General features: G+C 38.4%; 1 non-coding gene and 1 pseudogene across 1 annotated transcript; both read left to right on the top strand.

The window, feature by feature from the left end:
- Window positions 1-4506: 4506 nt before the first annotated feature.
- On the top strand, window positions 4507-4612 carry LOC128574299 (U6 spliceosomal RNA). The gene has a single exon (XR_008376676.1). It is a non-coding gene; the product is annotated as a U6 spliceosomal RNA (small nuclear RNA).
- Window positions 4613-9213: 4601 nt separating this feature from the next.
- On the top strand, window positions 9214-9332 carry LOC128574345 (uncharacterized; annotated as a pseudogene).
- Window positions 9333-17013: the final 7681 nt, after the last annotated feature.

Below are 17013 nucleotides of genomic sequence, written 5' to 3' on the forward strand. Positions count from 1 at the left end.
TCTTTAAAAATTCTGGTCTTCATATATGCAAAAATTCTCAACAAAATCCTAGCCAATAGATTACAGCTTATCATCAAAAAAGTCATTCATCATGATCAAGTAGGCTTCATCCCAGGGATGCAAGGCTGGTTTAACATACGCAAGTCTATAAACGTTATCCACCATATTAACAGAGGCAAAAATAAAGATCACATGATCCTCTCAATAGATGCAGAAAAAGCATTTGATAAAATCCAGCATCCTTTTCTAATTAGAACACTGAAGAGTATACGCATAGGTGGCACATTTCTAAAACTGATTGAAGCTATCTATGACAAACCCACAGCCAATATTTTACTGAATGGAGTAAAACTCAAAGCTTTTCCTCTTAGAACTGGAACCAGACAAGGTTGTCCTCTGTCACCTTTACTATTCAACGTAGTGCTGGAAGTTCTAGCCAATACAATTAGGCAAGACAAGGAAATAAAGGGAATCCAAATGGGAGCAGAGGAGGTCAAACTCTCCCTCTTTGCTGACGACATGATCTTATACTTAGAGAACCCCAAAGACTCAACCACAAGACTCCTAGAAGTCATCAAAAAATACAGTAATGTTTCAGGATATAAAATCAATGTCCACAAGTCAGTAGCCTTTGTGTACACCAATAACAGTCAAGATGAGAAGCTAATTAAGGACACAACTCCCTTCACCATAGTTTCAAAGAAAATGAAATACCTAGGAGTATACCTAACGAAGGAGGTGAAGGACCTCTATAAAGAAAACTATGAAATCCTCAGAAAGGAAATAGCAGAGGATATTAACAAATGGAAGAACATACCATGCTCATGGATGGGAAGAATCAACATTGTTAAAATGTCTATACTTCCCAAAGCAATCTACCTATTCAATGCCATTCCTATCAAAATACCAACATCGTACTTTCAAGATTTGGAAAAAATGATTCTGCGTTTTGTATGGAACCAGAAAAAACCCCGTATAGCTAAGGCAGTTCTCTGTAACAAAAATAAAGCTGGGGGCATCAGCATACCAGATTTTAGTCTGTACTACAAAGCCATAGTGGTCAAGACAGCATGGTACTGGCACAAAAACAGAGACATAGACACTTGGAATCAAATTGAAAACCAAGAAATGAAACTAACATTTTACAACCACCTAATCTTTGATAAACCAAACAAGAACATACCTTGGGGGAAAGACTCCCTATTCAATAAATGGTGTTGGGAGAACTGGATGTCTACATGTAAAAGACTGAAACTGGACCCACACCTTTCCCCACTCACAAAAATTGATTCAAGATGGATAAAGGACTTAAACTTAAGGCATGAAACAATAAAAATCCTCCAAGAAAGCATAGGAAAAACACTGGAAGACATTGGCCTGGGGAAAGACTTCATGAAGAAGACTGCCATGGCAATTGCAACAACAACAAAAATAAACAAATGGGACTTCATTAAACTGAAAAGCTTCTGTACAGCTAAGGACACAATAACCAAAGAGACAACCTACACAATGGGAAAGGATATTTGCATATTTTCAATCAGACAAAAGCTTGATAACTAGGATCTATAGAGAACTCAAATTAATCCACATGAAAAAAGCCAACAATCCCTTATATCAATGGGCAAGAGACATGAATAGAACTTTCTCTAAAGACGACAGACGAGTGGCTAACAAACACATGAAAAAATGTTCATCATCTCTATATATTAGAGAAATGCAAATCAAAACAACCCTGAGATATCATCTAACCCCAGTGAGAATGGCCCACATCACAAAATCTCAAAACTGCAGATGCTGGCGTGGATGTGGAGAGAAGGGAACACTTCTACACTGCTGGTGGGACTGCAAACTAGTACAACCTTTCTGGAAGGAAGTATGGAGAAACCTCAAAGCACTCAAGCTAGACCTCCCATTTGATCCTGCAATCCCATTACTGGGCATCTACCCAGAAGGAAAGAAATCCTTTTATCATAAGGACACTTGTACTAGACTGTTTATTGCAGCTCAATTTACAATCGCCAAAATGTGGAAACAGCCTAAATGCCCACCAACCCAGGAATGGATTAACAAGCTGTGGTATATGTATACCATAGAATACTATTCAGGCATTAAAAAAAAATGGAGACTTTACATCCTTCGTATTAACCTGGATGGACGTGGAAGACATTATTCTTAGTAAAGCATCACAAGAATGGAGAAGCATGAATCCTATCTACTCAATTTTGATATGAGGACAATTAATGACAATTATGGTTGGGGGGGGAACAGAAAGAGGGAAGGAGGGAGGTGGGTGGGGCCTTGGTGTGTGTCACACTTTATGGGGGCAAGACATGATTGCAAGAGGGACTTTGCCTAACAATTGCAATCAGTGTAACCTGGCTTATTGTACCCTCAATGAATCCCCAACAATAAAAAAAAAAAAAAAAAATTCTGGTCTTCAAAAGGCACATATAAGATAATGAACAGACAAATCTTAGCCTAAGGAGAAAATATTCACAATTCACATTTCTGACAAAGAAATCGTATATAAACAACTCCTATTTAAGAATAAAAAGACAAACCCAATTTTAAAAATGGGCTACAACTTGGACAGGCACTTCATAAAGGAAGATATAATAAATAACCAACAAACATATGAAAAGCTCCTACACATCATTATGTGTCAAAGAAATATAAATTAGGCCAGATGTAGTGGCTCATGCCTATAATCCTAACACTCTTGGAGGCCAAGGTGGGACGATTGCTTGAGGTCAGGAGTTTGAGACCAGCCTGAGCCACGCTGAGACCCCTATCCCTATCAAAACTAGGAAAAGTAGCTGGGCATGGTGGTATGTGTCTGTAGTCCCAGCTACTTGAGAGGCTGAGGCTGGAGGATCACTTGAGTTTGAGGTTGCTGTGAGTTATGATGATAGTACTGCACTCTAGGTGGGGCAACAGAGCAAGTCTCTGTTGAAAGGAAAGAGGAGGAAAGGGGAAGGGGAAAAGGATAAAGAAGGGGATAAAAGAAGAAAAAGGGGAGAAAGGAGAGGAAAGGGAAGGGAAAGGAGACGAAAAGAAAGAAAGGAAGGGAAGTGGGGAGAGAGAGTGAAAGAAAAATTAAACCCTCAACGAGATATCATATTACATACATCCAGTAGAATAACTAAAAAGTTCAAAAAAAAACAAAACCTGTCATTACTAAATGTTGATGAGGATGTGAGACAAACAAAACTCTCATTTTTTGCTGATAGACATATAAAATTGGTTGACCACTTTGGAAATCAGCTTGTCAAAACTCATCACACGGCTCGGCGCCTGTGGTTCAAGCCGCTAAGGCGCCAGCCACATACACCTGAGCCTGCAGGTTCGAATCCAGCCCAGGCCACCAAATAGCAATGACGGATGCAACCAAAAAATAGCCAGGCGTTGTGGCGGGCAACTGTAGTCCCAGCTACTTGGGAGGCGGAGACAGGAGACTCGCTTGAGCCCAGGGTTTGAGGTTGCTGTGAGCTGTGATACTACAGCACTCTATCCAGGGAGACAGCTTGAGGCTCCGTCTCAAAAACAAAACAAAAAACTCATCACACTATACTTTATATGTTTCATTGCATATAAGTTCTATCTCCATATTGTTGTGGTCGCCATTAAACAGAGAGAAAAAAAGATAAAGAAATAACTTATATCTCCATTTTTTTTTTTTTTTACAAAAAAGGAAAAAATAAGATTATGTTACTACCCTATTTAAAACTCTTTGTTAGATACAAACTCTACCACAGCTTACAAGTCCCTGTCTGATTGGCCTATGCCTATTTTTTCAACCTCATCTCATGCTCTCTTTGTTCGCTATAGCCACACTGGTCTTCAAACATGCCAAGCCCCTTCCTGCATCAAGACCTTGGTACTTGCTATTTCTTCTGTTTAGAATACTCTTTTCCCAGCTCTTTGCATAACTGGCTCATTCACATTTTTGAAGACTTATCTCTAATTTTACCTCCTTAGAGAGCTCTCGCTTGACCATCCTGCCTAAAGTATTCCCCGTCCAGTTATTCTGGCATTATCCTATTTATTTCCTTTTTAATACTCTTATTATCTATAATGAGGAAGAAATGTTTTAAGTTTGCTTTTCACTGTGTTGTAATTGTTCATTCTTTATTTTTCACCCCCCTCTGTTTCATTGTTTTCATTGTTCAATACAGTATTCTCATTGTCTGGTGTATAGCCTGATGTATAGCAGGTACTTAATCAATGTATTGAATGAATAAGAATAATCTGTCCTCTGAGGGTAAAAGAAAAGAGAAGATAATTCTTCAGAAAATACAGAAAGCATAATTGAGGAACATATGCCTTCAATCCAATTTATTTACCCGAGAATTTCTTGGAATTATCTGGCTCATACATTGAGAAAAAATTATTAAGGAAAAAGACATGGTTTTCAAGTACTAATGTTTAAATTAATTTTATAATAGAAATGAATTTGAGAGAAAGGTTAGTGGAAAATTGGAATATAAAAATATAATAAATTTGAAGATATTGTACTAACTTTATATATACTAAAATGAAAACAATACAGAGAAGATTAGTATGGCCCCTGCGCAAGGATGACACACAAAATCGTGAAGTGTTCCATATTTTTTAGACAGTTTTGTTAATTACTTAGATGTAAGCATTCCACATTGCATATTAAATCAGCACACTGTACCCCATAAATGCTTTACTGTACAGTTATGATTTAATAAAGATTAAAAACAAAACAAATAATTATGGTAAACATTCTCTAGATTTCAAAGGTCTCTTGGATGCTAGAGGCAGAAGTTGTGCTCAAGGCCTGCGGTTTTGCAAAAACAAAGGTGGAGACATCCTATCTGACCTTCTCCATGTCCTCCCTAACCATGCTATTGTTGGACAAGCAGCTTTTCTCTACTTCTTCCCATTCTATGATAATAAATACAGACCCAAAGGGTTACTCGAGAGGGCTCCTCCCAGAGTTCCTCAGTACCTTCACATTAAAAAAAAAAAAAAAAATTGAAGATGTTAAGAGTGTGCTCAAACTTGAAAAGGTTAGTATCATGAGAGATAAAAATGTTACCTTGCTCCAGACATAAAGATGGAGGGACTAAGAAGCTACCTGGAAGTAACAATGTTTTAGCAATCAGGAATCATGAGTAAGCATGAATATCTTATGTTTGTACAGATTTTGGTCCCAAAATACTTGAGACCAAAAATGTTTCAGATTTTGGATTTTATTTATTTTTTTTTTTTGAGAGTCTCATTTTGTCGCCTTCAGTAGAGTGCTGTGACATCACAGGTCACAGCAACCTCAAACTCCCAGGTAAGAGATTCTCTTGCATCAGTCTCCCAAGTACCTGGGACTACAGGCACCCACTACAATGCTGGCTATTTTTTTTTTTTTAGAAATGATGGCTCACTGTGGTTCAGGCTGGTCTCAAACTCATGACCTTAGGTAATCCACCTGTCTCAGCCTCCCAGAGTACTAGGATTACAGGCATGAGCCACCACACCTGGCCAAGGATTTTTTTTTTTTCTTTAGAGACAGAGTCTCATTTTATCGCCCTCGGTAGAGTGCCCTAGTGTCACGGTTCACAGCAACCTCCAATTCCTGGGCTTAGGCAATTCTCTTGCTTCAGCCTCCTGAGTAGCTGGGACTATGGGCGCCTGCCACAATACCCGGCTATTTTTTTGGTTGTTGCAGTTCAGCAGGGGCCGGGTTTGAACCTGCCACCCTCGGTATATGGGGCCAGCACCTTACTTACTGAGCCACAGGTGCTGCCCCAAGGATATTTTTTCTTATTTATTTATTTATTTATTTTTATTGTTAAATCATAGCTGTGTACATTAGTGCAATCAAGGGGTACAATGTGTGGGTTTCATATACAATCTGAAAGGATTTTTTTTTTTAATATCTGCATTATATACTTACTGGTTGAGCATCCCAAATTCAAAATCTGAAATGCTCTCATGAACATTTCCTTTAAGTGCCATATTGACACTCAAAAAGTTTCAGATTTTGGAGCATATTGTATTTTGAGATTAGTGATACTCAATCCCATGATGCTTCTAGTTATTTGGTAAACAAGCCAAAGGTCCATATAGGTTGCCTCTGAATCCCACCAAAATACAAGATTGTCAGTGTCGATGGAAATGTGAAAAGTGAATGGGACTTTCCAATATATAAGTATATAATAGCCTATATATTGGAAAAAGCAAGGTTAAGGCATCAAAGACCATCAAGTATAGTTCACAGTCCTGCCACTAACTAGCCAATGAAATTGTTTAATGATCAAGGCTAAAGTTGTTTTTCTAATATGTAAAATGAAAGATATGCATTTAATTATCTCCAAGAACTCTTCTAATAATAAGGTTCTGTGAGGTGGAAATGTAAATAAAATTGGAGCTGTTTTGCCTAGCAAAGGTTCAATGTGGTTATATGTGCTCATGGGTAGAAGATAAAAAATATTTAACATGTGTGTTTATCTCATTTATTCCTAAAGAGAGAAGAAAGCCTCCCTGACTTCAGGAGTATCTCCTCTCATGTCTGGAAAGCTGCTTGGCTGGTGAAAGAAATGACACCATAAACTTTACAACACTGTGAGGAAAGCTTTCAAATCCAATGGGATGGCTATACAGGTCAGTAAAAGAAAGATAAATTGTAGAATGCAGAAAATTCTTTGGTGTGTGTCACATTCTGGGCTAATTATAAGCTATCTCATTTACTCTTTACCTATGATGTAGGTTCACTGTCCCTATTTAAAAACATGTTTTTCCATCGGTAAGAAATTGAGGGCTCAGCGCCTATAGCACAGTGGTTAGGGTGCCAGCCACATACACTGAAGTTGGCGGGTCAGAACCTGGCCTGGGCCAGCTAAACAACAATGACAATTGCAACAAAAAATAGCCAGGCGTTGTGGTGGGTGCCTGTAGTCCCAGCTACTTGGGAGGCTGAGGCAAGAGAATCGCTTGAGCCCAAGCATTTGGGGTTGCTATGAGCTGTGACACTACAGCACTCTACTGAGGATGACATACTAAGACTCTGTCTCAAAAAAAAAAAAAGAAAAAGAAATTGAGGCTCACAGAGTTTAAGTGATTTGGAAGCCCCCATGCTCTTTCCATACTCCATCCCATCTCTATCCAGAGAGTCAAATTCTTCTATGTTGCATTCCCTTCCATAGAACCTTCCTTGACTATCTTGGCCCACAATGATTTCTCTTTCTTCTGAGCTTCTCTAGTGCTCATTACCTATACCACCAATTTTGTACCTCTCTTTGAAATGTTCTTTGACTTATTTATTTATTTATTTAGACAGAGCCTCAAGCTGTTGCCTTGAGTAGAGTGCTGCGGCATCACAGCTCACAGCAACCTCCAACTCCTGGGCTCAAGAGATTCTCTTGCCTCAGCCTCCCAAGTAGCTGGGACTACAGGCGCCCACCACAACGCCTGGCTGTTTTTGGTTATAGTTGTCATTGTTGTTTGGCGGGCCCGGGCTGGATTAGAACCCGCCAGCTCCCGTGTATGTGGCTGGCACCTTAGCTGCTTGAGCCACAGGCACTGAGCCTGTTTGACTTACTTGTTAATCAGTAAGCATTTATTAAACAGCCACCACAGAACCTCTCGGCAGAAGGGACACACAGATGAATATGGCACAGCCCTTGGACTTAGATGTTAAAATCTCTTGGAATATCTCCATTTCAGCTCTTAGGAATAAAAAAAAGTCATACCAATAACCCTGAACGTAGTAAAACCAAGCCTTAAAGGAAAGGAGGATTTTAACTAATAAACTACAATAGCAAATACTTCACAAACACCCAGGACAAAACACAGCAGAGGTAACAAAGGATTTAAAACTTAAATTCTCCCAAGGATTAGCTCTCTTCGCAGGCTGAGGGGCTTTAAGCCAAGCTCTCAGACCTGTGGGAATACAGAATAGCTGGTGGTACAGTGCTATCTTAGCCCATCCCACAGGAATGAAAAAAAGAAGTCTCACTTCCTCTTAATTAGTCATAGCTTCAGGAAAAAGACTATCTCTGTTCTGGCCAGTTATGCTACTAACAACACATTCCTAAGATAGTCTTCCTGAATGCAATGATAACTTTCTTTTTATTATTATTTATTTGTTTATTTTATTTCAAAACACTTAAGGGATAGAAGTGATTTTTTGAGACAGTGGTGAAGTCAGGGCTTGTAGCATACTTGTCACTAGTGTACCCCCCACTCAGATAGTATACATTGTACCTGACAGTAACTTTGATCCCTCACTCCCACTCTCACCCTTTCTGAGTCTCCAAAGTCTACTATACCACTCTGCACAATCATGTATACCCATCTTTTAACTCCCACTTATAAATGAGAACATGATGTATTTGTTTGGTTTTTTTCTTTCTTTCCTTTTTTTTTTTTTGAGACAGAGCCCCAAGCTGTTGCCTTGGGTAGAGTGCTGTGGCATCACAGCTCACAGCAACCTCCAACTCCTGGGCTCAAGCGATTCTCTTGTCTCAGCCTCCCAAGTAGCTGGGACTACAGGTGCCCGCCACAACACCTGGCTATTTTGGGTTGTAGTTGTCATTGTTGTTTGGCAGGTCTGGGCTGGATTCGAACCCGCCAACTCTGGTGTATGTGGCTGGCACCTTAGCCGCTTGAGCTATAGGCACTGAGCCAATTGTATTTGTTTTTTCATTCCTGAGATACTTTACTTAGGATAATGGTTTGCAGTTCCATCCAAGTTACTACAAAAGACATTATTTTGTTCTTTTTTATGTCTAAGTAGTACTCCATGGTATATGTATATACATATAGCACATTTATTTTCTTTATTCATCAGTTGTTGGCCACTTAAGCTGATTCCATATCTTCGCAATTGTGAATTGTGTTGTGGTAAACATATAAATGCATGTGCCCTTTTTGATATAATGACTTCTTTTCCTTTGGGTAAATACCCAGTAGTGGAATTTCTGGATTGAATGGTAGGTCTTTTAGTTCTCTATGGATTATTTCCCATAGATATTGTACTAATTTACATTTCCACCAACAGTGTATAGTGCTGAATTTTCCCTTCATGTACTTCAACATCTATTTTTTTCTTTTGACATTTTAATAATAGCCATTCTGACTCAGATCAGGTGATATTTCATTATGGTTTTAATTTGCATTTCCTTGATGATTAGTGACATTGAGCATTTTTTTGCAATAATAACTTTCTAACAGATAATAAAAGTCCACATATCATCAGGTGGGATAATCCTTACCTGTTTTTCCTTATGGAGAACAAATTAGAAAATGATGATTAGAGCTTGCATGATATATGATTATATGTCAAAAAAGAAAAAAAAAAGTCCACAGATAAAAGTTATGTGAGCAAAGTTGGTTTCTTGGTTCTTTTGGTTAGTCTGGATCTTGCTCACCAGCAATGTTAAGTTCCAGTTTTTTCTTTAGTTTCATATTCTGTAATACTGAATCAAGTCAATTTGATTTAATGAGAAACTCCAATGGGCAAAGCAATATTTTGGGCACTTAATAGGATAAACATGAATAAGAGAGGATCCCTGCTTCAAATATTGAAAGCCATTTAAATTATCAATAATATGGACCTGGAAATTTCATGTTCTTTTTTTTTTTTTGCAGTTTTTTTTGGCTGGGGCTGGGTTTGACCCCACCACCTCTGGTATATGGGGCCGGCGCCCTACTCCTTTGAGCCACAGGCGCTGCCCCTAAATTTCATGTTCTTATGATAACTACTTATTCTCTTAAGAACCAATATAAAAGCCATATATAGTGAAACCTCTGTAATTTGACCACCCAAGGGACTATAAGAAACTATAAAAGGATCTAGGAGCTAGGCCTACTGTGCATATATATATATATGGTATATGTCTGTTCTATGAAAATTAGTTCAACTTAAGAAGATGATCAATGTAGGGAGGTGGTCAACTATGGAGGTTCTACTGTATATGGTCTAGCACATTTCACCCCATACTATAAGATTAAAATCATTGCCATCTCCAAGGTTCTGGGCTGAGCTACATTAATGTGGAGTCCTGGTCATGCTTTCCCAGACACTTGTCCCAGAAATTAAAATTGTAAGCATTCTTGAAGCTTGGAGCTGAATGAGGCAGAGGACTTCTTCATCTTACCATTATAACCTAGGATCTGAGAAAGAGACACACTAATCCCTGTGATTACCTAGGGGAGTGGTTCTCAACCTTCCTAATGTTGCAACACTTTAATATGTTCCTCATGTTGTGGTGACCCCCAACCAAGCAGCAACGAAAATAATTTTATGGTTGGGGGTCACCACAACATGAGGAACTGTATTAAAGGGTCGTGGCATTAGGAAGGTTGAGAACCACTGACCTAGGGTATCCACCCCATCCTTTCTAGACTTGCCCCTGAGTAATATAATTATGATATGATATGATATAATAATATATTCCCCAACCCAAGCTTCATCCTGCCTACTAAGCAAGAGGTAAAACAGGTGAATAGATTTCCTCTAAGATACAGAGGGTAGGGTTAAGAGAACTGAAATTCATTGAACATTTACCACGTACTACACATATCATATCTCATTAAAAGCTCACATTAGTGCTGTAGACTAAGTATCATTGCCTCCATTTTACATCTGAGGAATGTAAGACCCAAAGAGGTTAAATAACTTTTGACACAAAGCTATTAAGTGGAAAATCCATGATTCAGATTTGGAAAATGGCTGCTGATGGAGTTCTAGTTTAAATACCTGTTGGAATCTGGCTCTACTAGGACCTTTTTGTGGCTATGTAACATTTCAAATTGTCACTTAGGCCCCCCACACTATAGGATGTACTTCAAGGAGACCCAAACACCTCATGAAATTCAATTGCACCAAATGCCTTTGGTCTCTACAATTTAGTTTCTGCAGCTTAATTTAGGCTGCTTTCATATTAGAAATGTGAAATCCCATTTACCATAAGAAAAACGATACACACTATGGAAACCCCAGCCAAGTTGGCAGCACCCTGGGAGGTAGGAATCCTTGAGGCACAGGAGACCATGGAGCAGTAAAATATAGAGGTCTCTTAGCCCTGAAAGCACTGAAGATCTGGGAGGCCAAGCAAAGTGGTCAGAGGGCTGGCCCCACAGCTGGAGGTCATTAACAGCCCAGTGTTGCATAAAAAGCAGTGGGAAGGCAGGGGCAGGGGATAGCTTTGGTCAGGCTGCCAAAGTCACTGAACCAAAGCCTGGACCCTGAGTTCACTGATCCTTCCTACTCAGCAATTTCTACAGGTAAGTCCAAAGGGGGATTGCTTCAGGAATCTGATCATTTAACTCTGCTCTGCTGATGTAAGGATGTGATCATCAAAGCCAGAAAGAAAATGGGTTGGGGAATCCTGATGATGACAGGATTTAATACTGAGGTAAACCCTTTTCTGTAAGGAGCTTGGCAGGAATTCTGTAGATAATCCCCAATCATTTATATTTGACTTTGGAATTTGAAGTAGCACTGGCAGTAGTAGGATTTAACTTCCTGATTATGTTTAATTTGGGTTAAAAAATGAAATAATAGTCTTTGAGAATTCACTGATTGATCAATGAGGCACAAAGGAGAACCAATTGGTCATTTAGAAATTGCCAAATTTCTAAACATGATCCACAAAGGAGGAGATGAGTCATAAATAAACAATTCTAGTCATAATCAGAAGTTGGCTCTTTTTAGTATGTGGTCACAGACACAAACTAAGCTGGGGAGAAAGATTCATGTCCAGCAGACTTCTGGAATCTTTTCCTTGGCTGTATGCCCTTTCAGAGAGGTGTTTCTTTTTTCTTTTTTTGAGACAGAGTCTCACTATGTCACCCTCAGTAGACTGCTGTGGCATGACAGCTCACAGCAACCTCAAACTCTTGGGCTTAAGTGATTCTCTTGCCTCAGCCTCCCAAGTATCTGGGACTACAGGTGCCCACCACAACACACGGCTGTTTTTTGTTGCAGTTGTCATTGTTGTTTAGCTGACCAGGGCTGGATTTGAACCCACCACCCTCAGTGTACGTGGCTGGCGCCTTAACCACTGTTCTACAGGTACCGAGCCCATAGAGGTGTTTCTTTTCAACTTGTCTTTTCCTTTGGCCTCTAAAGTTCTTCTCAGAGAACAAGTCAATCCCTTGCTGAATATGTTAAGTTTGTCAGTTTTATCTGTGCCCACAGGCTTGGTCACATTAAGATGGCCTTTCCCAGGGCTGAGTTTACTGATGATGTTTTAATTTTCTTAAGAGGGCCCTGAATTTTCTAAATTGCCTTTGAGAGACTCAGATATTTTATTTTATAAATAGTAGTTATAGGCTTTATGTATCCATCACTAATGTCATCACTGTACAAAATCAACAAAATACACTCTAATGGATACAAACCTAGAATACCATTGTCCCAGATATGACAGGTGAGGAGTATTCCTTGATGTCTTGTTTTCAATTCAGTGTAAGACACACCTGGATCACACCACCTACTTTATTTTATTTATTTATTATTTATTTATTTTTACATTTTGGTATTTTATTTTATTTTTTTAATTACTTTTTATTCAATCATAACTTTGTACGTTGATGCATTTATGGGGTTCAGGGTACTGCTTTGATATAGAATGTGAAATGCTTACATTAAACTAAGTAACACATCCATCACAATTATACTCATTTCTTAACAGTTTTGAAAATGTACCATTGCATCATGCACATTAGGTGAGGTCCCCCCAAATACCCTCCCTCCCATATTCCCTACTTCCCTCTCCTTTCTCTCCTCTTCCCTTCTGCTTTCTGGACTATAGTTATGTTTTGCCATTCATATGAGTGTGTAGGTGATTATATATTGATTTCATAGTAGTATTGAGTACATTGGATACTTTTTTTACCCATTCTTGAGATACTTTACTAAGAAGAATATGTTCCAGCTCCATCCAGGTAAACATAAAAGATGTGAAGTCTCCTCCTTTTGTGGCTGTATAGTATTCCAGCGTGTACATATACCACAGTTTGTTAATCCATTCATGGGTCAATGCGCATTTGGGCTATTTCCATGTCTTGACTATTATGAATTGGGCTGCAATAAACATTCTGGTGCAAATGTCTTTGTTGTAAAATAATTTTTGGTCATCTGGGTATATATCTAGTAGAGGAATTTCAGGATCAAACAGTAGTTCCTTGAGTGTTCTCCAAACTTCTTTCCAAAAAGGTCATATTAGCTTGCATTCCCACCAGCAGTGTGGAAGTTCCCTTCTCTCCGCCTCCACGCCAACATCTGTAGTTTGGGATTTTGTGATATGGGATAATCTTACTGGAGTTAGATGATATCTCAAAGTGGTTTTGATTTGCCTTTCTCTGATGATTAAGGATGATGAGCATTTTTTCATGTGTTTGTAGGCCATGTGCCTGTCTTCATCAGAGAAGTTTCTGTTCAAGTCTCTTGCCCACATAGAAATGGGTTATTTATTCTTTTCTTATTGATTAGTTTGAGTTCTCTGTAGATTCTAGTGATCAGACGTTTGTAGGAAGCAAAACCTGCAAAAATCTTCTCCCATTCTGAAAGTTGTCTGCTTGCTTTACTTACTGTGCTGTTGGCTGTGCAAAAGCTTTTTAGTTTGATTAGATCCCAGTAATGTATTTTTGGTGTTGCTTCAATTGCCTGGGGGGGTCCTCCTCATAAAATATTCTCCCAGGCCGATTTCTTCAAGTGTTTTCCCTGCACTCTCTTCTAGTATTTTTATAGTTTCATATTTTAAGTTTAAATCTTTTATCCAGTGAGGATCAATTTTTGTTAATAATGAAAGGTGGGGACCCAGTTTCAGTCTTCTACAGGTCGCCAGCCAGTTCACCCAGCACCATTTGTTAAATAGGAAGTCTTTCCCCCACTGAATATTTTTAATAGGCTTGTCAAAGATCAAATGGTAATAAGTAGCTGGCTTCATCTCTTGGTTCTCTATTCTGTTCCATAAATCTACCTCTGTGTTTTTGTGCCAGTACCATGCTGTTTTGATCACGATAGATTTATAGTATAGCCTAAAGTCTGGTAATGTGATACCTCCTGATTTGTTCTTATTTCTGAGTAATGTATTTGCTATTCGAGGTTTTTCTGATTCCATATAAAACAAAGTACTATTTTTCCAAGTTCTTTAAAGTATGACAATGGTGCTTTAATAGGGATTGCATTAAATCTATAGATTGCTTTAGGTAGTACAGACATTTTAACAATGTTGATGCTTCCCAGCCATGAGCATGGCATGTTTTTCCATTTGTTAACATCTTCAGCTATTTCTTTTCTCAGGGTTTCAGAGTTCTTCTTTTTTTTTTTTGTAGAGACAGAGTCTCACTTTATGGCCCTCGGTAGAGTGCCATGGCATCACACAGCTCACAGCAACCTCCAACTCCTGGGCTTAAGTGATTCTCTTGCCTCAGCCTCCCGAGTAGCTGGGAGTACAGGTGCCTGCCACAACGCCCAGCTATTTTTTTTTTTTTTTTTTTGGTTGCAGTTCAGCCAGGGCCGGGCTTGAACCCACCACCCTCAGCATATGGGGCCGGCGCCTTACCGACTGAGCCACAGTCACTGCCCCAGAGTTCTTCTTATAGAGATCTTTCACGTCCCTTGTTAGGTAAAATCCCAGATATTTCATCTTCTTTGGCACTATTGTAAAAGGAATAGAGTCCTTGATTGTTTTTTCAGCTTGACTATTTTTGGCATATATAAAAGCTACTGTAAGTTTTGATTTTGTATCCTGAGATACTGCTGTATTCCTTGATCACTTCTAAGAGTTTTGAAGTTGAGTCCCTGGGATTTTCCTGGTATAGGATCATATCATCAGCAAAGAGTGAGAGTTTGATCTCTTCTGACTCTATTTAGATACCTTTGATCACCTTCTCTTGCCTGATTGCTATGGCTAAGACTTCCATTACTATGTTGAATAGCAGTGGAGACAGTGGGCATCCTTGCCTCATTCCTGATCTGAGTGGAAATGTTTTCAATTTTACACCATTCAATATGATATTGGCTATGGGTTTGCTGTAGATTGCCTCTATTAGTTTAGGAATGTCCCTTCTCTATGCCTATTTTCTTAAGAATTCTGATCATGAAAGGAGATACTGGATATTATCAAAGACTTTTTCTGCATCAATTGAGAGAATCATATGGTCTTTGGTTTTTTATTTTATTGATGTGATGTATTATATTCATAGATTTGCATATGTTGAATCAGCCCTGTAACCCTGGAATAAAACCAACTTGAACATGGTGTATGATTTTTTTGATGTGTTGTTGAATTCTGTTTGCTAAGATCTTATTGAATATTTTTGCATCAATATTCATTAGTGATATTGGTCTATAATTTTCTTTCTTTGTTGGATCCTTTCCTGGTTTGGGTATCAGGGCGATATTTGCTTCATAAAATATGTTGGGAAGTATTCCTTCTTTTTCTATGCTTTGGAAAAGGTTGTATAATATAGGTACTAGTTCCTCTTGAAAGGTTTGATAGAATTCAGATGTGAAGCCATCTGGTCCTGGACTTTTCTTTTTAGGGAGATTTCGTATTTTTGATGCTATTTCAGTGGTTGATGATAAGTCTATTCAAGATTTCTAATTCTTTCTGGTTGAGTCTAGGAAGGTGGCATACTTCCAAGTATTGGTTCACTTCCTTCAGATTTTCATATTTCTGGGAATAGGGATTTTTGTAGTAATCATTGCAGATTTTTTGAATTTCTGAAGTGTCTGTTGTTATTTCTCCTTTATTGTTTCTGATAGATGATATTAGAGATTTTACTTTTCTATTTCTGGTTAGGTTGGCCAAAGGTTTATCAATTTCGTTAATCTTTTCAAAAAACCAACTTTTTGTTTCATTGATCTTCTGAATGATTTTTTTGTTTTAAATTTCATTTAATTCTGCCCTAATTTTGGTTATTTCTTTTCTTTTGCTGGGTTTGGGGTTGCAATGTTCTTCCTTTTCCAGTTGCTTGAGATGATCCATTAAGTTGTTGGCTTCCTCTCTTTCTATTTTCTTGATGAAGGCTTCCAATGCTATAAATTTCCCTCTTAGGACTGCCTTTGCAGTATCTCACAGGTTTTGATCATTTGTGGCTTCATTATCATTTTGTTCCAAAAATTTGGTGATTTCCTTCTTAATCTCATCTTTGATCCAGCTATCACTCAGCCTAAGATTATTTAGCTTCCATGACTTTGTTTGAGCATGAAGATTCCCATCATTGTTGAGTTCAACTTTTATTCCATGATGGTCTGAGGAGACACAAGGAATAATTTCTACACTTTTCAATTTGCTGAGCTTAGACTTGTGTCCTAGGATACGATCTATTTTGGAGGATGACCTGTAGGCTGATGAGAAGAATGTATATTCAGTTTTATTAGGATTAAATGTTGTGTAGAGGTCTATAAAGCCCATTTGTTCTAGGGTCAGGTTTAAGTCTAATATTTCTTTGTTTAGTTTCTTCTTGGAGGATCTATCCAAAACTGTCAAAGAGGTGTTAAAATATCCAACTATTACAGTTCAGGAAGATATCAAGTTGTGCATATCCATTAGGGTCTGCTTTATGAATTGAGGAGCATTCTGGTAGGGTGCATAAATGTTCATTATCGAAATCTCTTCATATTGGGTGTTTCCCTTGACAAATATGTAGTGACCTTGCTTATCTTTCTTTATCTTTGTTGGTTTAAAGCCAATTATATCTGCTACTAAAATTGCAACCCCTGCTTTTTTTCTGGTTTCCATTTGCCTGTATTATACAGTCCATCCCTTCACCCTGAGTCTATTTTTATCCTTTAAGGTAAGGTGAGATTCTTGTATATAGGGAATATCCCATCTGAGTTTAGGTATCCAGTCAGCCAGCCTGTGTCCTCTAAAGAGGACAATTTAAACTATTCACATTAATTGAGAGAATTGATAAGCCTGGTTGTGTTTTGGGTGTCATGATTTTCAGATATCCAGTGGACATTTTTAATTCTTTCACCGCTGTGAAAGTTGGGTTTTGTTCAAAAATTTCTGGGTGAGTTTACTTTGGAGG

Source organism: Nycticebus coucang, chromosome 21, assembly GCF_027406575.1.
Source record: "Nycticebus coucang isolate mNycCou1 chromosome 21, mNycCou1.pri, whole genome shotgun sequence".
NCBI classification, from domain to species: domain Eukaryota; kingdom Metazoa; phylum Chordata; class Mammalia; order Primates; family Lorisidae; genus Nycticebus; species Nycticebus coucang.